Genomic DNA, 21,712 nt, shown 5'->3' on the forward strand with positions numbered 1-21,712 from the left:
TTTTCCTTTCTCTGGTTCTTGCTGTGCTTCTGTCCCTCTGCAGTTCCAGCTGCCATCCACCCTGGAGCATTCCTCATTCTCCTGTGCACTCCCAGTGGTCCCTTTGTGTTGTCTGCTTGTGAATGAGCCCAAACTGTCTGGTGCCCACAGGAGAGGGCCAGGGCTCCTGGCTGGATGATTTCCCAACAGAAATTCCCTGGATTTCTTGCTCCCCATGCTGGTTCTGTGGCATGAGCTGCTCGTGTCTCTGCAGGCCTTTGGCACACTGTGTGCTCACTGCTGGAGATCTGCCTTGAAATAAAATCCAAACTCTTTCTTCCCCCCTCTCCTGCTCCAGAGGGTGGTTCAATCCTCCAGCCAAATGCCTGAACAACTCGTGAGCTCTCAGAGTGTGTGAAATCACCATCAAATTACAGAGTGGGGGGGTGGGATGGGGCAGATAGGAAAGGGAGGGTTCTGGGGGGGGGTTTACCCTCTCCAGGAGTGATTTTATCTTCCTCAGGGGTGATTTTATCCTCTCCAGGAGTGATTTTATCCTCTCCAGGGGCAGGACGTGTGTCACAGCACCTCAGCATCCTCCTGAGCCAGGCCACAACACAGGAACAGGACGGGAGCAGCTGGAATTCATGTGTTCAGAATTTTCCTGATGCTCTAAAATCAGCTTCTTTTTGTAGGAGCAAACACCCACAGGGAAAAGTCCTCCAGCCAAACGTTGTGGGGAGAGCTTTTCCCTGGAACACTTCTGTGACAGGAGAAGAACCAACTCAAGCAGTTGGAAATGTTGAAATGGGTACTGGGGGTAATGCTGTCCCCCAAACCCACACAAATTCACTCACCCATTGCCTGAAAATACTTTTGGGATGCATCTGCTCCATGCTGTGGTGAAGATGTGACCAGCAGGGTCGTGCAGGGGTGTCCCCTCCCTCCAGCCTTACCCTGAAAGCCTCAAACTTGGGGGTTGAGGAAAACGAGGTGAGAAGGAAACAATCCTCTGGCTGTGCCCTCCTTTGCTGAGGGAGCACTGGGATGGAGTGTTTGTCCCCAGGTGAGCAATCAGAAGAAAATTAAAGGCTTCAGGAGTTGGCAGTGGGGTCTGTGTCCCTGCTCAGGACACTTCACAGCAGGTGATCTCCAAAAAAAAAAATCTCAAAATTAAGGAAATCTCCAATTAGCAAACCAAAACCACTACACAAACTTAGTATTTCTGCCCAGTTCAAACTAAAACCTTCACACTGTCCCAGCAGATCCCAGTCCTGGAGCTCTGTTCCCTGCAGGGCAGTGCCTCTGTTTCCCTCAGAGCGGCTTTGCTTGGGGCTGATGTCCCCAAAAAGGTGACAATGCCTGTAAAATGCCACCCCGACTTCCCTCTGTCCCCAGGGGGTGGGTGCCACAGCTGTGCCCCCTCTACAGACCCCCAGTCCCCGTCCCGAGGCTGCCCCAGAGGGCCTGGAGTGAGGATGGATGTGGGGCTGAGGGAACTGTGCCCCAAAAAGGGGCTGGACCCCAGAGCAGGGTCGGTATCCAAACATGGGGGCTGTACCCCAAACCAGGGGCTGTACCCCAAAACAAAGGCTTTATCCCAAAACAAGGGCTGTACCCCAAACCAGGGGCTGTACCCCAAACCAGGGCTGTACTCCGGTGCGGGGCTCACTCACATATTAGGACCTGTCCCCTATAACTGGACGCATACCCCCCATGATGTTCCCTGCAACAGGCCCGTGCTCCATCTGGAGGACGGTGACATCCATATCGCGACAGCATCGCGATAACCCGCACCATCAGTGGGGCCGGACCCTACAGGGTCCCCTACAGTGCGGTGTGCCCCCTGTGTGAGAGCCGCGCCCACCGGCCCCGCAGGCGCTGAGGCAGCACGGGCCCTGTCGCGACAGAGGCGCTTGTCCCGACAGCGGCACCAGGCAGCGCGGGGTTAACCGGAGCTGCCGTAAAGCGCGCGGCGCTGCCGCAAAGCCGCGCCGCCGCCTGCCGGCCGCTATTCTCGAACGCGCCCTACGCCAGCGCCGCTGCGCCGCCACCCTAGCGCCCGCTGCGCTTGCGCCGCGCTCCGCCCCGCGGCCCGTATTCACGAAGCGCGGTTGCGCCGCTGGCGCGCGGGCGCGCACGGGCGCGGCGCGGTTCGTACGCCGTTGGCGCAGCGCGGGCCGTACGCCGTTGGCGCAGCGGCGGAGGGGAGGCGAGCGGGGCCGGGCCGGGGGCGCCGCCATGGGGGAGCGGCCGCGGGGCAGCGGCGCCGCCGCCCGGCGCTGACGGACCGCCGAGGTAATACCGGGGGAGCACCGGGGGGCGGCGGGGGCCCTGCGGTCTCGGCTCCGCTCGGCCGGCACCGGGGAGGGGCGGCCGGGCCGGGCGGCACCGCGGGCGGGGGCGGCGGGGTCGGGGCGGTGGCGGGGGGGGGGGGGGTGTTGAGCGGCGGGAGGGGCCCGGAGGGAGGAATGGGCTGTGGGGGTCGCGGGGGTGCCGGGGGAGGCCCCAGCTCGGCCTGGGGAGGTCGCCGGGTGGTGGGGATGAGGGGGGATCGGTCTGGGCCGGGGGAGAGTGGGAGGCTGTGGGGGTCACGTTGGGATCGGGGGCTTGGGGAGGCTTCGGGGTCGCGTTGGGATCAGGCTGGGCCGGGGTGTGAGGGCCCAGGGCCGCCTCGCCCCTTCCCCTCCCGGCCGTGCCTGTTTTGTGGCCCCAAAGGGCTGCGAGCCCCCGGTGCCGCCGAGGCCGGGCGGGCGGCGGGGCTGGGGTCGGATGGACCCCGCCGTGTCCCCTCGGCCCGCAGCCCGCCCGGCCTGCCCGAGCCTCTCAGGATGTTGGCTCCTTTGTATGTGGCTTTCCTCTCTCCAGAGGGCTTGGGAAGTGTTTATTTGGGGAAAGGACCGTGCTGAACCTGGTATTTAAAACGGCTTTTTTTTTCTTCAGCGAAGCGGGTGAGGATGAATGCGAGAAAAGGGAAAAGTGCCCTCCCCCTCCTGCCCCTAGCAGACAGGAGCCGACTTGGGCTGTTCCGAGGTTTGCAAATGAGGAGCGGCTCTGCCGGGGAGGCCCGTGGCTCCTGTGGCTTTCTGGCAGGAGGGAGCTGAGCCCGGGGGCTGGCTCTGCATCTGGGGGAGCAAACAACGGGAAGTTGTGGGGATGGTCAGGAAGGTCTCTTCTTTGTGTGCTGGGCAGCATGGAGACTTGCTGTGTTTGGTGTAAAGTTAAAAAGCAAAGTTTCACGAACCCCTTTTGAGTTGCCGTGATATCAGTCCGTTCCAAGCAGTCCAAGTTAGCCTGGACCCGGGTTGAAAGGTGTGTAAAACCTTTGGAAGTTGCCTCCTGGACTAATCTGTTTGTTTTCCTTCCACACAACAAGTGGTCGGAGGTGTGGAAGTGCATTCTGAGAGGTGTGTGAGTTCATCTGCCAGCCAGGCTGCCCTGTCAGGCTGCCACACACAGTGTGCCCCCATCTCCCCACGGCCAGCACACAGGTTTAAAAATCGGGCCTTATGTAACAGATTGGAGCAAACGTTTGGTGTTTGCCAGTGGTCTGACAAAGAATTGCTGCAAATTAGGGCAGGAGGCCTCCATGGGGAGCCTTTGCCGTGGCAGGATAGGCTTGGCTGCTGTGAGGAACTTGCCAAAGATTTGTTGGTTTTGTTTTAATTCGGTATGTTGCAGATAGGGACGTTGTTTGGTCAGTGTTTTATCACTCCTGAGCAGCTTTGGTGTGCTGGGAGGGTTGTGGTGCTGACTGGTCCAACACCAGCAGGCTCAGGTCTGTGGGAACGTGAGATCTGGGGGGGCCTCAGATCCCTCAGCCTGGAGAGGTGGTTTAGGTTTTGATCTCCTCCTCGTTAGCTGACAGCTCTGTGAGGCCTTATAAATCACTTTAAATTCACTTGTGCAGCTCCTTTGCCAAAGCAGCAGCTGCTCTGCTTTGCCCCTGCATCCACGGGGTGCAGCTGCTGTGGTTTGCAGGGCAGAGCTGGTGTCCAGCAGCTTCCCCAAGCACTCTGGATGGAGCTGTGTGCTCTGTGTCCAGCAGCTTCCCTGGATGGAGCTGTGTGCTCTGCCCTTGCAGCGTGGTGTGTGTGCAGCTCTGGGTGCAGCTCCTGGCCCTGGTGGCTCAGCAGGTCCCTGGTGCTGCTCTCGGGAGCAGCCTCGCAGTGCCCCTCGTTTTGTATTCCGTGTCAGAGCTCCTGTGCAGCCCGGCTGTTGTCAAAACTGTTAATACGGGAGTGACTCAGCGGATCAATGGGAATGACATGAGGGTTGTGCTCGTGGACAATCAGTGTTTCCTCCCCCCCTCCAGCCCCACTGGGCTGGAAGACACAACGTCTGAGAGCAGCTGCCAATAAACGTCTCTGCTGGACTTGGGCCTGGCTGTGCTCTGGAGCTGTCTCCCCCTGCTCACCCCCCTCCCCGTTGTTTTCCTAGCTAGGAGGAGCTGGGATGAGCTGTGCTGGAGCAACACTCCTGTGCTTGGCTGTGCCTCCAGGTGTGTGCCTGGCCCTTGATCCGGGACACTGCTGCAAGCCCAGGGTGGGTAGGAAGCTGTTTATATCTGTCTTCAGACAGGAACTGCAGCTCCACAGGCACTAAAGGCTTGGTGGGAGGGATGAGGGAAGCCTTGGGTGAGCAGCAGCCCCTGATGTGCTGTTGTGGGGTGTGCAGGAGAGCTGCAGCCCCTGGGCTGGGGAGGAGACTCTCCCCTCGCTCTGCAGGGCCAGGCACTGTGGGATTTGGTAGCAGAGGGCAGTGTCCTGGTTTGTCCTGTGCTACTCCTGGGCCTTCCCACTGCAGTTTGAGGAGTCAGACCCTCTTCCCTTGTAGTGCTGCTGAGCAGGAGCAGACTTAGGTGCCAGCACGGGAGCTTCCTTCGTGTGTTTGCCATGGCTTTTTGCTGAGAGCCTGTGGGAACAGCTCTGCCCACAGCCCTGTAATTGGGCTGTGACTGGGCAGACGTGGCTCCTTGTGGGTGCAGTGAGAAGCTGTGAACCTGAGCCTCCTTGCTTGGCCCAGACATGGTGTGACCAGGAGTCTGCTTCTGTCCAGCTGTACCTGTGAGCTGGGAGGGAGAGCAGGTCCCAGCAGCTCTGGGGCTCTGCAGGAGAGCAAGTCATCTTCCTATTAGAAAAGCTGTGTGAATAGTTTTGGGGTTTCGTGAGAGGCTGTTTCTACTTCCTGCTGGCAGTTGCTGTCTCTGGTAGGTTCATCCCTGTAGAGAAGCAACAGCTTTGGTTGTGAGGGAGGTAAAAAGGTAATTTTCTGCAGGGGTAGCTGAGTGTGGAGCATCAGGGTCCTCTGTCAGACTCCCTGATTCACACCAGCTGCCCTCCTCCTCCTGAAGAATTCTAAATTCCTGCCCAGGCTGTAGCCCTGCAGCCCTTCCTGTGGGCAGCCCCTCCCTTGCATCTTACATTGATGCATTATTTCTAATAACTGGCTTGGGAGAAGCAGCCTGTGCATCAGGAACTGGCGTGACAGGACAAGAAGGAATGGCTTCCCCCTGACAGAGGGCAGGGTTAGATGGATATTGGGAAGAAATTCCTGGTTGTGGCAGTGGTGAGGCCCTGGCACAGGTTGCCCAGAGCAGCTGTGGCTGCCCTGACCCTGGAAGTTCCAAGGCCAGGTTGGATCAAAGGAGCGCCCTGGACTAGTGCAAAGCATCCCTGCCCATGGCAGGGGGTGGAACTGGATGAGCTCTAGGCTCCCTTCCAACCCAAGCCATTCTGTGATTCCATTCTGAGGTGTTCCAGCACACCCCTGCCTTGTCTGGCCTACCCTGTCAGGTTCCTGGGTGACACCTGTGGTGCTCAGAGTTGTGACCCCCCACTCACAGCCTTCCAGCCCAGTGGGGGCAGGAGGGAGGGTGGTGCAGTGGCTGTAAAACCACAGGACGTCTCTCTGCCTTCCACTTGCTGCCTTCAGAGCGTGCAGCAGCAGATCAGCCCCCACCATGAGCCCTGTATGGTGCAGGAAATGGCTCTTCAGGTAAGCTGAAACTTCTAGGTAAGGCTTTGCAGGGTGTTTCAAAATGCTACATGGAGCAGGAAGTCTCTGGTTTCATCTACCACCCACAGTAAGGAGAGTTTGCTCCTGCACTAGAGGATTTCAATTAGTTCTGTTAAGACTTTAAATTGGTTTCTTTGGCTCCAGTGAGATGGTGGATAGAAGTTCACTGTCTCCAGGAGGATCTCCCAGTGCTATGGAGTCAGTGTTCTGCTGAGAAGTGTTGGTGGCAGGGGCCTTTCCAAGCACTGCCCTGCTGTCACCTGCCTGCCCCACTGCATCGGGCCCCTGGCACTTGAAGTGTCACAGCAGAATCATCCTGACTCGCAGGAAACACAGCTCTTGAGGCCTTGTGGTGACAGTGAACCAGGTGCTCTCACAGTCCTGTCTGTGAAAGGCTTGCACTGAGATGGTGACATGGGGAAACCCAAAGTCCTGCCCAGCGGGGTCCAGCTGAGCTGACCCCAGGCTGGGGAAGGGTCCCTGTGCCACAGGCAGCACAAACACATCCATGGTGCCTGGGGACCGTGCTCTGAACGAGGGCTGGGCAGTGCTGTGTGTTGTTCAGTGTCTGCAGGGCCGGGGTGGCAAGAAGTTGAATGTGAGAGCAGGATTTGGGATGAGGCAAGACACTGTTGCCTTGGAAATAAGGTGCTCGTTGGCCTCCCAGGGTGCTGGAGTCTGGAGGAAAGGAGCGTTAATTTTTGAGTCATTCATTTTTACATGTCCACCCAGCAAAGAATGTCCTGTAGCCCTTTGTTACTTAATGTTATGTAATGCTTTTTAATGAGGCAGGCCTGGCCTTTGCTTTCCCAGTGGTGAATGAGACAGTTGGCAGGTGATGCATGGGCTTTGTCACCATGAGAGGGATGTTCTTAAGTTAATAAACAGGGGTTAAGGTTGAGCTTGAACTTGGATTTTGTGCAGCTTTCCTTTGGAAGAGCTTTGCAGCCCTGCAGCTGAGCAGTTTGTGCAGCAGGAGCGGTGCTGGGAGGGGTGTGGGGGTTCCCTGGGAGCACAGCCAAGTCTCTGGGGGTTTATTCCTCTTCCCAGGCTGGGGGCTGCAGTCTTGCTAAGAGGGGCTGCTTGGGTGTGGGTGGCTGAACGATGGGCTCAAAAAGGTCAGTGGAAATCTAATTTAAACCCGAACAGAGCTCTGTTTGTGCTACAAAAGCTCCATTCTTGCAGGCTCTGTCCTTGCCCAATGTTTTCAGGTAAAAAAATCTTGCTGCTTTTGAGGTAGCACCGATGTGCAAACAACAAAGCAAAAAACCCTTTTCTCTTATCCTTTTTTTAGCAGGGACTGTTGGCAGTGATGAAGTTTATATTCTGCTTGGTTTCCCTGGTTTGATGTGGGGAGAGGATGGTGCTTTCCAGCAACTTCTGTGCCGTGTGTGTGGGCGAGGGGCAAGCTGAGGCTTTTCTGGAATCCCCTCGCCCCCAGCTCTGCCGATTCCTCTCATCCCGAAGGCGATGCTGGTTTGAGTCAGTCTGGCTTTGGTGGTGCCAAGTACAGGGAATGTTAAGGAAGGACTCAGGTGCTGGGAGCAGAGGTGGGGTCCCTGTGCTGGAAGGGGCTGCTCAGAGCCAGGAGCTGAAGAGCAGCAGTTGGCTCTGGGAGTGTGGGGTCAGTGTGCTGTGGGATGAGGAGGTGTTGGTGCTGACAGGTACAGGCTGGTCTCTGCCTTGAGCCTTGGGAATTCCTGCTCAAACTTGCTGGAGCTCGTCCCTCCATGGGCTTCGGTGGCTGGGGAGGGAATAGGAAGTGCTCAGAGCTTTAACATTTCCTTCAGGGTGACTCGCAGCTGGTTTTAAACCCACACGGTTTTCAGAGGGGTGTCTGTCTCATCAGGGGGTCTCCCTGAGAGGTTGTCAGAACCCCCAGCAGATTCCCCAGCCTGAAGTGCCATCATCAGTGTCTTGGGAAGGAATTAGAGAGGAATTCCAGCACAGCAGACCATCAGAGCTCTCCATCTCCCACAGCCATGGGGGATGTTGTCAGGAGCAGCTCTCCTTCCTTTGCTCAGTCCCTCTCCTGCCTCCCAGGCCTGCTCAGAGCTGTCAGAGCTGAGCAAGGTGCTCCTGGGCTTACAGGGTCCACAGGAGAGGGAAAGGGAAGCTCATTTAACACACCCCATGCTGAATTTAGCAGGATATAGAACAAACTCTTTGAGTGTGGGTGGGTGTGTACCACATCTGTGCCATGTAACTTTTCTCAGGGTAGCTGTTGAGGTGTTTTCTGGAAAAGCATTGGGCAGAGTCCTGGTGTTGGAGCAGACTGGTTTGGGGTGGTTTTGCCAGGGGCTCTTTGGGACCTGCCTGCACTGGGGCTGATGGAGCAGCCCCTCCACTCAGGCTTGGATCAACAGCAGCATCTGGACATCACAGATCTGCTCTGGAGTGCAACAAACCTGGCTCTGCAGGGCTCAGCTCTGCTCCCCTGATCCGTGTGGAAAGTGCCCATGACATCCCAGGACCTGACCTCAGTGCAGGTTTCTTTTTCTTCCTTACCCTTCCCTCTCCCTTTTACTGTGCTGCCATCCCTCTGACTGCTCTCCTGCCTTGCTGGGATGTTTTCTTATGAGAGCCAGCACGTCTGTCGGGGGCTGGGCTGCCTGCAGAGCAGGAACAGCCTGGAGCATCCTCTGCACTGAGGAGCTGGGCATGGCTGGATGGAGAGGTGGACACCTTTGGGAATGCTGGTGGTGCAGCCAGAGGCAGGGAGCACAAGGTGTGCAAATGCCCTGGGTGGCACCCGTGGTTCCCAGCAGGTCTTCTCCAGTGTGTCTCTGAGGATATATAATCACAGCCCTGGAAATGAGACTCAGACTGGTCCTGTGCCCGGTGCAGAGGATGCACTGCAGCAGCCTTGGCTGGGTGACAGCAGACACCCGAGGTGTGAGAAAGCACGAGCAGGGACAGTTCCCACTGCTGGTTGTGGTCCTGGCAGGGGACTTGCAGAGCCTGAAATCTGACTTATCCCAGGAGGAGAGTGTAACACTCAGTGCTTTGGTCCTATTTTTGTTCTGAGCCAGAAAGCAAAGTCCAGAGCGGTGCTTCTCCAGCCAGAATCATTGAAAGGCACTTGTTGTTGTTTTAGGGCCAATATTTAACTTGTGCCTTCCATGAGGAATGCCTGTTAGACTCCAAATATTTGCCTTAAGGAAGAGGTTTGAGGGAAGAATGTCCAGTGCTGGCAGGGAAGCAGGAGGGATTCAGGAAATGAGCTGAAGTCTGTGCATGTCCAGGTGTGTGTGGCACAGCCTGTGTTCCCTCTGGCCCAGCCCTGGCAGGTAGGAGGCAGCTCTGGCTGAGCCGCGGTGTGGAATGGCTGGGAGGAAATGTTTGTGTGCTCCAGCGCTGGAGCACAGGGCGTGTCTGCTCCCTCAGCCCCGGGCCTGTGCTGCCAAGGGGATTTAAAGGCACAGGCTGGGAGCTGCTCTGCAGCTGGGGCTGGTGTGGGCAGCCAGGCTGAACTTCCTGATAAAAGCAACTTATCAGAAAAGAAATGCCTTGCTGCTTTTGCTTTCGCTGTGGTCTGTGGTGGCAAGGGTTCATTAGCTGTGAAATCCTCTGCAGTGGATCCTGCTAATGGCAGGATTTCCCATTCCCTGAGCTGGCTTGATGAGGTGCTCATGGCTTCTCCTCACCTTTCAGTGTGATCCTTCACCTTTCTGTGTGATCTTTCTCACAGGGTGCCCCAAAAAATCAAGTAAAGCCTGCTGCTGGTTCAGTGCCGAGCTTGTCCCACGTTTCTCCCAGGGAGAGCAGCTAAACGGGGCTGTGTGCTGGTGGATGTCAGAATTCAGGTCAGGGTTTGGTGGCATCTCAGGCTGCATGGGCTGGTTTTGGTGTGTGAGGACACAGGGAGTGACAGGAGCCTGATCCTCTTCCCAGCCCCTCTCTGCACACAGGGCAGGTGAGGAATTCTGGGTCTGTCTGGGAAGTCTGGGCTTCCTTAGCTCCATGGTAACCCTCTGCCCTGACTTGTCATACTCTGTGCTGTTGATTGGATGGTTTTGGCTGGGCTTGACTGTTTTACGCCTGGATACAGAGAAAACATGTTTCCTCTTGAAGCAAAACCAAAGGCATGTGAGGCTGCTTGCAAGGGGAAGGCTCTGCCTGGGCTCCTGAGGCCAGAGCTCAGCACAGCTCTGAAAGGTTGGGAACTTTGTGCCAGTGTGGCAAAGAGCTTGCAAGCAGCCTTTGGGCGCAGCCTGAAGCTGTGCCAAGGACAGCCAAGCCTAGCCAGAGCATGGCTCTGGCTCTTAGTCACAGGTTTGGTGCTGGGGAAGCAAAGAGGAGTGAGAGCCCCATCCAGCTTGGAGGATAGTGGGATGCTGGGCAGCTGTGGGAAGTCTTGGTCTCTTTCCATAATGAGAGTTGATGGGTTAGGGCCACAAATTGGCTGCCTAATGAATGAGGGAGCCAGGGGAGCTGTATCCTGTCTGCAGGGGTTGAAAGAGGTGATGTAGACTAGAAAATGAGTAATTAACTCAAAAAAAAAAAAAAAAAAAAAAGGAGAATTTGGGGTTTTGGATGGAAGTGTGTACTAGAGAAGGGTGAACGTGTGTTGGCTGGGATTTCTGGGACAAACCAGAGAAGTGAGAGCCCAGAAATGAGGGAGAAAGGACAGTCTGTTCGTGCAAATAATGTTCCAGGTATTAATAGCAGCAAGATGAAATGGGTCCTCCTGGGGGTGTATCCTACATATTTCTTCATGGGAATGATCCCTCTGATTTTATAAATTAAGCCCTTTGTGTAGGGTTGAAAGAGGCAGGTAAGGGGAAGGGAGGAACCAGCAAGGTTGCAGTAGATGAAGCTGTTTGAGAAAGTCTTTGGGATGAACCCCTTGGAAGATTCCTTTCCCAGTGCACAGCAGCACCTCTTCAGCTGTAGTCTGTCCTGTGCTCTTCCTGTTTCAGTCCTGGCCTTCTCATCCCCTGCAAATACACAGGTGGGGGACAAGGGAGGATGAGAAAAAACCCTTTGGGATGTGCCTTTCTGATGTGGAGGTTGGTGCAAACCAGACCAAATCCTTAATCCACAAAGCTATCCCAATGCTTAATAAAGGGTTGTGAGGCTGATCCTCTGTGTGAGGGATGGAGGAGTGAAAGGTCCTGCACAGCTTGTGGTGTGACCAGCAGTGGGATGTAGGTCTCTAGTCCCTGTTTTGAATCTTATCTCTCCCTGCAAGGCAGCAGACTGGGGTGCTTGCTGGGCCTTAGGAATTTGTCCCAGTTAGTCTCCAGTTAGTTGTGAATCACTGTTCTCTATGCTCTTTTTTCTCAGAGATCACAGATGCTTCCATGCCCATCTGTGAAATAAGCAGGTCACTTCCATACCTTTGAGAGGTTGCAAGGAAAGCTGTAATGGATTGAGCTGCTGATGGTCCTGTAGTAGAGGGGGTGGGAAAATGAACTCCTTGTGGATCACTCACTGCTTCCCTCAAGATGCTGCTGGCTCTTGCAGGGAAGGTGATGGATGTTGTCATGCCACAGGGCATCCCTCTGCCCCAGTTATTCTGTAGGAAGCATTAATTGCATGGTGCTGCTCTTTCCTCCTCGTGGTCTGGGCTGTGGGTCCTGCCTGTGGCCCTGGAGTGCTGTCCCTGCTGGGTGGCTGTCCCTGCTGGAGAGGAGAGCTGGGAGCCAGGGCAGCAGCGAGTCAGCTCCTGCTCCTCTGCAGTAGGGAAGTGCTTTAGGTGTCTCAGCACACAGAATTTCACAGTTCTTTGGGGAGAGGTTTCCCAGGTAGCCCCACTGGATGCTTACCCTTCCCTCCCCTCTTGTCCTTCCCAAATCTGTGCGGTTTGGCAGTCATTGAGGGGAAATTTGTGGGGCTTGGAGCAGCCTCAGGAAGAAAGCAGAGGGAAAAATATGGGACAGCTGAGCTTGGCAGAGCTGCAGCTCTGCCACCCAGAAATGGAAACAGCCCTTGTCACCAGTGGGAATGACATCCCTTCCACCCACCCTGCTCTGGGACTCTCCAGGACAAGGGACCTGCTCTGGAGCAAAGGGACTGGGCTGGGACAGAGCTGAGCTGGTGGTGCTCCCCCTTTCTCTGTGAGCTCAGGAGAAGTGGGGAAGTTGTGATTAACTGTAGTTTGGTAATTGAAGGGATAACTGGATCCAGGCACCCCTTTTTTTCCCTTGCCTTGCTTTGCAAAAGGCCACTCCAGATCTGCCAGTGCAGCTGCTTCCTAACCTGGTTCTGTCAAGAGGATATGGGTTAAGGGAAAAAAAATCCTACAATTAAAAGTGTTTCTGCCAACCCAGATCCTGCTGACAGAAAAGGGGTTGGGAGTGCTACACATGACAGGAGGCCAAGCAGATCTGTGCAGAGTGACAGTCCCCAGATGGCTGAGGAGCAGGGAACCCTGCTGGCACACACAGCTCGGGCCTTTGGCAGCCAGGCTGGAATTGCTCCGAATCCACTGAGTTGGACTCTTTGTGGGTCTGTTTCCCCCTTTAAACTGTAGCTGGTGTGTGCATGGCTCATAAAAAACAGCTTCAGAATACTCAGCTTGCCCCTTGCCCCCATTCCTTGTGGGATGAGTAGCTATCCCACATGTTGGAGGTGGGAGGTGAAACTATGGTTTTCATTCCTCCAGTGCTGCGTGTTGTCTCTGCCTCTTCCTCCCCTGGTCCCAGGCAGGGCTGGGAAGGAGCCCTGCTCCTTGAAGTACTGGGCAAATCTGTGTCACAGCTCTTGCCCATGGGAAGTGATTGCAGAATCCCAGAATCATTTCAGCTGGAAAAGACCCCCAAGATCAAGTCCAACCTGTGACCAATCCCCATGTTGTCACTCAGCCCAGGGCACTGAGTGCCATGTCCAGTCTTTCCTCAAACACCTTCAGGAGTGGTGACTTCACCATCTCCCTGACAGCCCCTTGCAATGTTTAGCAACCCTTTTTAAGAAGAAATTCCTCCTTTTATCCAGCCTGTGTTGATGAAGGTGGCAGGTTCTCTGGTTTCTCAAAGCTATCTGGTTTCTCAAAGCCACCCAGGTGAGCTTTGGCTCTCCTGTCAGGAGCTGGTTGCTTTGTCACACAGAATTCCCAGCCCCTCCCTGGGGCTGCTTGGAGCTGCTGGACTGATGGGTGGCACCTTCTGGCTGAGCTTTTGTGTGCTCCCAGTGCCTCCCTGGCTCTGCACTTGGCTCTCTGGATGGCACAGAACAGCTCATCCTCCCAAGTTGTTGGATTGGGTGTCCCTCCTTTCCCACACCTCTGTGGTGACAGCCCTGGAGTGACAGAGCTGGGTGGTATCCATCTGTCCCCTGACAGGAGGGCAGCTACTCTTAAGAGGTTGCCTGGGGTGGCACAGGTCAGGAGAAGGAGGAGGGAGTTGCTGGCTGCAGGCATCTGCTCCATGCACCTCCTGGAAATGTGAACCAGGAAACAAATCTGAAACCAATCTGGCAATCTCCAGGTCAGGCCTCTGACCCACTCCTGGGACAGTGCCCTGTGCCAGGTTACTGCCCTGCCTGGAGAAGACACCTGTGGTCAGGGCCACCATCCCTGCAGGTGACCTTAGAGGGCACAGCAGCCTTTGGGGACTGGGCTTTTCTGCCTCTTCTGCTGCTGCTTTCTGTGTGACATGTGGCAGTGTTGTGCCTCAGTTCCCTCTTCTGTAATGACACTTCCTTGGTGACCTACTCTGAGCCAGCTGCTGCAAGGAGCAGTGTGAGAGCAGGGGGAGCATTGGTCTGGAAAGCCCCTGGAGCCTGTGATGAGGCACACTGGGAAGATAAGATGGCTAATGCTGCTGCTTGGATTGTTTCCCAGCCTGCTGGGAGAGAAGGAGGTGTGTGTCCAACCCTGGGAACTGTATGGTGTGAATGCCAACACAGGAGAGCAAATGGGATCTCTTCTGGGGTGTCCCACCTTGTGTGTCATGGAAAGAATTTGCAGTGGCAGCATCCACCCCTGACATCATCTGCTCTCCCTGGTGGCCTGGACTCTCCAGGAACAGAGGGGGTTTTCTCATGCATGGCTGCTTGGAAAGCTGTGGTTCAGATAAGGCAAGGCAGTCTGCTGTGGCCATGCAGCAGCTGGGGCAGTGGGGATGTCCTGCCCTCCAGAGATGGTGCTTTCCAGAAGAGTGAACGTCACCTGTGTCCCTGGCACAGAAATTGGTGCAATGTGCTGATGGGATCCCTCAGATTCCTTGTCTGACCTCCTGTGTTGGGATTCCCCCCCTGCCTGTGCCTTACACACAAAGAGGCCGTGCAGACAGAGTGGAGGGAGTGGTTTTGCTCATTCTGTGCTCATTAGAGGCTGCAGGGAAGTGAAATAAAACCACTTCTAGCTCTGCTTATTTTTGATCTCCCTCTCCCTGGAAGTTGGGAGCGAGCTGGGATACCCTGGGTTTTTCAGTGGTGTTCAGCCATTTGTGCTGTGGGGAGGCCTGTGGTGTGAGTCAGGGCAGCAGTCTGTTCCCTTCTCCTGCTCCTGAGGTTATTTAGGAGCAGGTCCAAAGGCTGTGGGGGGGAACGAGTCCTGAGTGTGTCACTGTGGTGTCCCACTCCGCGGGGAGGAGAGTGCCAGGCTTGTCTGTGCTGGTTTTCAGTTAAGTTCCTCTGTGGGGAGGAAATCTCTTCCAGGTGGATGAAAGGTTTTCAGACCCAGCTTGGAGGAGGAAGGGAAGGGAGACACATGCATCCAGAAATTTGCTTTTGTTATGGGAGAGGTGTTGGGAAATGTCTCTTATCCTTTGGAGAACAATTTTGATTCCATCGCCCTGCCTTTCACTGATCCTCCCCAATGCCAGAAGGAGCACATATGGGTTTGAGGCTGTGGGATCTCTGAGGACATCCTCGATTGGCTCGTGTTCTTCCTCTGCTCTTGCACGTCTCCCAGCAGTTGACAACACTCCCTATGAGACAGCACTTGGGTGTCCCCCTCACCCCGTGTCCTCCCTGCTGCTGCTCCTGGCCCGTGGGATGCCAGCACGGTTCCTGCTCTGGAAGCAGAGCTGTCCCACAAGGAGCTCTCCCACGGCATGTGGGGGAACATCCCACCCCACCATTTGCTCAGACCCTCTGACTCATGCACACCAGAACGGCTCTGGAGGCTCCTCTGGAGGCTCATCCTGCTGTGACAAGGTTGGATCATCCCGTGGGTAGTGTCCCCCTCCAGAGATGCCACGACACCATCAGGGTGGCTTCCAGAGGAGAGGGGTGGGTGGGAGGCAGGGCTGGCTGGGGAGAGCAGTGCTTCCCCAGGGAGTCCCATGGGACAGAGAAGGCCATAACTCAGGGTGGTGGGGGCTGCAGGGAATCCCCTTCCTCACTGTCTGAGAGCTGCTCTCAGCTTTCCCATGCGTGGGAATTGATACAAGAGCTGATAAAGCTGTGTCAGCAGGGAGCTGTTGTGTCATGCACTGGCTGCACTGATGGCTCAGGGTCCAGGGCTGCCTGCCACAGCGGAGGGACTCACTCTGTAGCTTGTGGCAAGGGGTGGCAGTGGCACTGCAGCCCCTCCTGGTGCATTCTCTCCTGTGAGAATGGCTGCTGTCATGTCCTGCCTCAGTTTCTGTCCTCAGGGGCCTGTGGTTGCATAAAGGAGGAAGCTGTTGCTGTAGGGCCTTCTCAGTGGGTTGTAGTGGAGAGTGTGAACTCTGCTCTGCTTTCAGTGCAGTGGAGAGAAGCAATGGCACCATACACAGCGTTGAGGTTTGCGATGGACTGGCCTTGTGGTGACGTTTGGACTGTCCCAGGGCAGGGAGAGCAGGATGCCTTCCCATCCCTCTGCTTTGGTGGCAAGAGCTCATTTTGTGGACTGGGATTCAGAGATCTCTGCTAGTTCACTGTTTCAACCATCTGACTTCACACTAATGTTTAAATACATGTGTGTGCTCTCATGTATTACTGAAAATTCAGCAGTGGCAGGGAAGACCCCGAAGTTTAACAACAAGCAGTGCAGAGTGGCCTGAATACCTGGCTGGGAAATAAGCCCATGCCAGTGTGTTGGGAAGTGGATATCTATTTGCTAAGACAGCTGTCCCTCCTGCCCTGGTGAGGTGTGTCAGCAGTGCCAGCTCTGTGCTGTTCTCCCTGTGCCCACTAGCCCCAGGAGATGCTGAGCAGGTGAGCTCAGGATCAGCTCTTGGATGGGCACATTGTGGCCTCCCAGCTGCTGCAGCATTCCCCTCTCTGCTTTGCTGGGCCATTCAGAGCCAGAGGCACGTTCCTCTGATGTTTTCCACTGCTGTTCCTGTGTTTGTACCTGGTGTTCCTCTGGGAGTGCTGTCAAATCCTCCTGCAGCAGGTTGTCCCTAAGCCTTGTCTTTCAGCTGGAGCTCTCTGGAGCCAGGGCAGCTCTCAGCTGTGTGGCTGCTAAGGAAAGGTGCAGCACACCTCTGGCTGCAGTGGAGGTTGGGAGAGTCTTCCCCTGTTCTCCCTGGAAACTGATGGCAGCTCTTCTTGCGCATCCATTCCCAGGCTTGCTGCTGGAAGTGCATTAAGATCCCTTATCAAGGGAAAGGAGAGCAGCACTTCATCTTGTTTTTATGAAAAGTGTTGGCTTTTGAGGGCGTGGGAGTATTCAGGGACAGGTTGGGGAAGTAGCGTGCTGGTAGAGATGGTCTTAACCTTATTTCAGGCTACAGCAGCGCAGGAGGAGGTGTTCCAGCCTCAGATGGAAATGGAAGCTGTTGTTCCCAGCTGCTGGGTGAAAATTATCTGTTTGTCTAGAAGCCTGTTTTTTCCCACTGCCTGGTGACTGTGAAGCAGGCTGCAAGCTCTGGGGAGGGGAGGAGGTGGAAGGAGAACTTGCCTGCTCAGAAACCTGACATCTGAATGCAGAGCTTTCTTGCCTGGTTCTTGTGGGCCAGCACAGCGACTGTCATGGCCAGACTGGCGATGTGGTGGTGATGAATTTGTGTGTTTGTGACACATATAGGATCATCCCTTTCACAGAAAGGCTTTTCAAGGGAGTCTTAGAGCTGCCACCTGAATCTGAAGCTAAATCTGCTCTAGAAGCTTCTGTGGAGCTGGGGATGGAGAGGGCTCAGTGATGCCTGTTCCAGCTGTGCTCGTGCAGCTCCCATTCCTCATCAGCCAGCTGCCCTTGGGCTGCATCCCCATGGTCCTGCAGGGCCAGCAGGCACTTGGATCTGTCCTTGTTCAACCTCCCAGGAAAGTAAAAGGGTACCTTTTATGAGCTGTCAAGACTTTGGGTATTTTTCCCACAGCATCCAGTGGCAGAGGTTGAGGTATGGGGTAGGGTTGCCCTCCCTGAGGGTGCTGTGGGCTCTGTAATCTGTGCTCAGCAGCTCTCCTTGGGCTTCTCTGTTTCCCAGGGTGAAACACAGATGTGACCCAGTGATCTGGGATACAGACAGTGCTTTGGACGCCTGCTTGCAGGCAAAGCCTCTTTTGCAGAGAGTTACCAGGCATGAAAGCAAAGCTCAGGTTTTGCAGGAGGTGAGCACTGGGGACCTGCCCTTTCCCATTGTGTCAGTCAGATCTGCCTGGGTTGTTCTGCTCCAAAACTTCTCAGATTTGGTGTCGGTGGAGCAGCTGAATCTTGGGGTTTATGCTCTGGGCATGAGTGGATGAAAAGCAATGTTGTGTCTTGAGTAGAAAGGAAATCTTTGCTGGCTCCTTCCCAAGATGAGCACGCTTATGATGATGAGTCTGTGCAAGAACTGGGCAGGATGGGACTGGTTGGAAAATGTAAACCTAAATGTATGGATGGGGGAGCAGGAGAAGCGGAAGCCATGGGACTGGTAAACACCTTTTTGCTGGCCAACTGCTGTGGACTTTTGTAAGGCAGCTGGTTCCTCCTGGGTTTTCCAGCAGCAGCATGGATTTAATTAGTATCCGGTGTCTCCCTGGAGCTTGCAGTGTTGGGGGTGCATTGTTTCATTTAAATGGAAAACCCCATGGCAGAGCCACCAGAGCTGGCTGAGGGCTGAGACCACGGGGCTGAGTCAGGGGCTGTGTGAAAAATCCCTGAGTGGGTCCAGCTCTTGCCGTGGTGAGTGGGGGGCTGAGGGCTGAGACCGTGGGGTTGGGTGAGTCAGGGGCTGTGTGAGAAGTGCCTGAGTGGGTCCAGCTCCAGCGGGGGCTCCAGAGAAGCGTCACGTCCTGGCCGGGGTGGCTGCGCGTGTCCCACAGAAACGCCGGAGCAGATGGGACAGGATGAAGCACTGGGAGCTGGACTCTGCTCTCCTTTTAAGGTCTCCCAGGCAGGGACTCAGCTTTGTCCATAGTGAACTTCCTTTCTTCCGGCGCTGCAAACTCTGGCTTAGTAAAACCGAAACCAGTTTGACATCCTAAGTGGCCTTTTCTGCGTTGGACTGCTGAGAGATTCTGCAGAATTGCTGCATGGGCAGAAAGCAAACCTGTGCCTTTGTTGTTCAGAAGGTTTCCTGCTCTGGTTACCTGCCTGCTCCCTGGGCCCTTCCTCTCACGGTAAGAACAAAGCAAGTTGCAGTTCCTGTGTGAGCAGGGGCACCAGAGTGCTGCTGGCACGGGCACTGGGCTGGAGCTGGGTCGTTTGCTCACCTTGACATCTTCCAGCTCCATGCCAGTTCCTGGCCCAGCAGCCCCGAGGATGGCTGTTACTGGTCATGGAGAGGGGATGCTGGAGTGGAGGGTGATGGTAACATCCCAGAGGCCTCATGGTAGGGCTGGATGGGAAGGTGGGAATCAGATACCAGTTGCTCCCTGACTCCCTCCTGCAGCCAGGGGTTTGCAGTCCCACCACCCACAGTGCTTTGGTGTTCCTCCTGTTTCCATGCAGTGGATCCCACATGGGGAATGGGTCCCAAGATGGACATGGCCAAGAACTGGGAAAGGGCAGCCCTTGGCTTTGTTGGGCACAGTCACATTAGAAGAGGTGTAAATCAAAATGCAGACCTTTTGTGGGGTCTGTAAAGTCAACCAAAAAGCTTCTTCCTTTCAAGTCACTTGTAGAGCTTCAGTGTGTTTTCTGGTTATTAATTCTGCAGCTGGAAGTTTAAATTTGTGCCTGATGAGCCCAAAAAGGTGAATCAACATTCTTGGGCACTTGGTTCACGGATAGGTTTGTCTGACTTGGGCTGGGTTTGTTATTTCCAGACTAGTTCTCAGATCTGGTCTTATTTTAGCATGTGTGTATTTACTGTTATTATTTTTCCTAGAGAAGTAGTTTCAGCTTTTTGCTTGGCTCCTGTGCTGCTGCTGAAATTTCCAACGTGGTATTTCCGGCTCCTTGGTGGAGCACAGTTTAATATTTCCATCCAGGTGTACCTGCTTTGGATGAGGATCCAAGGAAAAGAGTGAAATTGTGCATTGGGCTGGGAGTGAATTGGCAGCTCATAAGAGTGGAGATGCTTCATGAGGGTTTTTTTGTGGCTGCTAAGAGATTTAGGAGTGTCTTTACTCTGTAGGCTGGTTTCAAAAACATGAAGATCTGGGTTGTTCTGAATTTGGATGTTGAGGATCTGAGTTCTGCATTTGGACTGTCCATAGCACATTGATTTCTTTCTGCTCACGTGTGCAGGGAGCAAATGTTCATCAAACAGTCCCACTGCTGTTGGCTGAAGAGGAGCCTGGTTCCTCCTCAGATATTTTTGGGTGCAAAATGATTCCTGCTGACCTGCTGCTGGAAAGCTGACACTGTGCATACATACTGCTGCCAGAGAGGGATTCTTCTCATCCACCCTGAGCTGTGGTGAGAGTTTGGGGTGAAGTTCTCCAGCTGCTGCTCCAGGGGTGTCCTGGCACGTGGCTTGTGCAGCCCATCTGTGCTCATCTTGAGAGGAGGAAATTTTTTGGGTTAGGATCTCACCAGCATAGGGAATTCACACCAGCTCTTGAGTGGTGCCTTGTGGTTCTGTTGGAAACTGAAAACTCTGCTACTGGTGGTCTGCCCCCATCTTTTACTTCCTTTTTGATTCTGTTGTGTTTGGAGAACAGTTTGAGTTTTGCTTCCACTCCCTTGAGGAGCCCTTGCATGGGGGACACTCTGGGTCCGTCGGCACTCCCAGCTCATGGGCTGCAGGAGCCTGGCAGGCTTGGGCTGGAGTTTGAGGAACAGCTGAGATTTTGCTTTTAAGGCAGCCTGAAGGGTTTGCATGTCACCTGGTGTCCTTTAGAGACCTCTGTGAAGCCACACAGAAGTCATGACTGGTGTGTTGTGAGAATCTGTTTGTGGGGGAGACTCCAAGGTGGGAAGCAGGACCCCCTTCAGCAGAAGCATTGCCCTGCTGCCTTGTTGAAACTCTGCTCTCCTCGTTGTTCCAGAGGGAATGGTATGGCACAAACATTTAAAAAAATATTGAAAATTCATAGCAATCCATTAAAAAACCATATTTGGGTTCAGAGGCTGGGAGAAAATAACTTTGAAACAATTTGGAGCCTGATTTGTTATAGGTTTAGAGCTGACCAGAGTTCACAGTGTCGTAAAAGTCTCCTGGGGAAGGGAATAGCCAGTAAGAAGAGAACATTTCTAATTTAGAGAAAAGTTTAATAGATGTGTGAGCTGGAAAAGGAAGCCAGAAAGAAAAATCTGTCATCTTCATGGCACAGCTTAACTCTAGGGAAAAAACCAAATGCTTTATTATTTTTTAAATTATTTTTTAATTTTATTTTTTACATGCTGGTGGTTTTGTGCCTTGGATGTTTTTATGGATGTGGGTGAAACCCTGAGGTGCTGGGAGCAGGGCAGTGCCTGCACGTGGTAACTTCTGACAGGCTCAGCACGTTCCTGCCTCGTTTGCTGAAGTCACTTTTGTTTGTTCTGTGTTACTGGTGTGGCTGGAGGTGATGGTGTGTCTGGTTGCTTGCTCTGAGAGTGGATTTATGGTTTTAATTCTGGAGCTGGAGCGTTGTTGGCTGTGTCCATCCCTGGGGCCATGCAAGGGGAGGGCCAGATCCTGGCCATGGAGCACTGGCTGGGCTGGAGGTGCCAGGAGTGCCCTGTGCCCACTGCTCTGGCAGCTGGGTGTGATCCTCTCTCCTCACTGTGTTCTCAGTAAAGAGCTGGGAAGCCGGGAAGGGAGGAGAGGTTTGGAACAAGGATCCTGGGATCATGTTGGATTAAAAGCTTTGCTGCCACAGTTCAGGGTTTTTGTGGGTTGGTTGTTTCTGTTGGGGGTTTTTTTGCCTCTGAACAGTAGAAGAAATTCTGGTAGAAACATTAGCCTCAGCTTTATTCCTGTCTTCTTTTCAAGAAAGAATCTGGATGGAAAAAAAGCATGTTTTGGACAAACTGCCCAGAGATTTCTTAATATTGGGGCACCAGAGTGAAACCCCACTGGTTTATTTTGCTGAGAGGGAAGCCATCCAGCACTGTCAGTGCTTCAGACACTCCTGGTGCAGTGGCAGTGGTGACAGAGCTGTGTCTGCCATGTCATCCCTGACTCAGCCTGGTGGCACTGCACAGATGAGCTGGGGTCTGTATTTGGGGGTTAGGGACAGAGCAGGGGCAGGGGGGTGGGCTGGGGCTGCCCTGTGGGACCAGCTGGCTGTGGGGATCCAAGCAGTGCATTTGTGACCACTGGATATTGGCCAGCCTGTGTGCAGGCAGCAGCAGCACAGGTGGGCTGGGTGGGTTTCACAGGATGCTGTTCCTGTCTGGTGGAGCAGTTCCTTTAGTTCTGGTTCTTGTCCCTGCAGATGCCCTGAAGCAGGCAGGGGGGGCTTGCTGAGCTCTCAGCACCATTCGAAAGCTGAAAAACAGCCAGGCATCTCCCCAGGGACCTCAGATTGAGGAGGTGCATGC

General features: G+C 54.5%; 1 protein-coding gene across 1 annotated transcript in view; it reads left to right on the plus strand.

Moving 5' to 3' along the window:
• Positions 1 to 2,160: 2,160 nt before the first annotated feature.
• Positions 2,161 to 21,712, plus strand: part of CSNK1G2 (casein kinase 1 gamma 2) — a 42,715-nt gene continuing 23,163 nt past the window's right edge. The window contains exon 1 of the mRNA XM_059869664.1: positions 2,161 to 2,277. The gene's annotated coding sequence lies outside the window, so the exon portion shown is untranslated. The remainder of the gene's footprint in view (positions 2,278 to 21,712) is intronic.

Source organism: Haemorhous mexicanus, chromosome 29 (assembly GCF_027477595.1).
Source record: "Haemorhous mexicanus isolate bHaeMex1 chromosome 29, bHaeMex1.pri, whole genome shotgun sequence".
NCBI lineage: Eukaryota > Metazoa > Chordata > Aves > Passeriformes > Fringillidae > Haemorhous > Haemorhous mexicanus.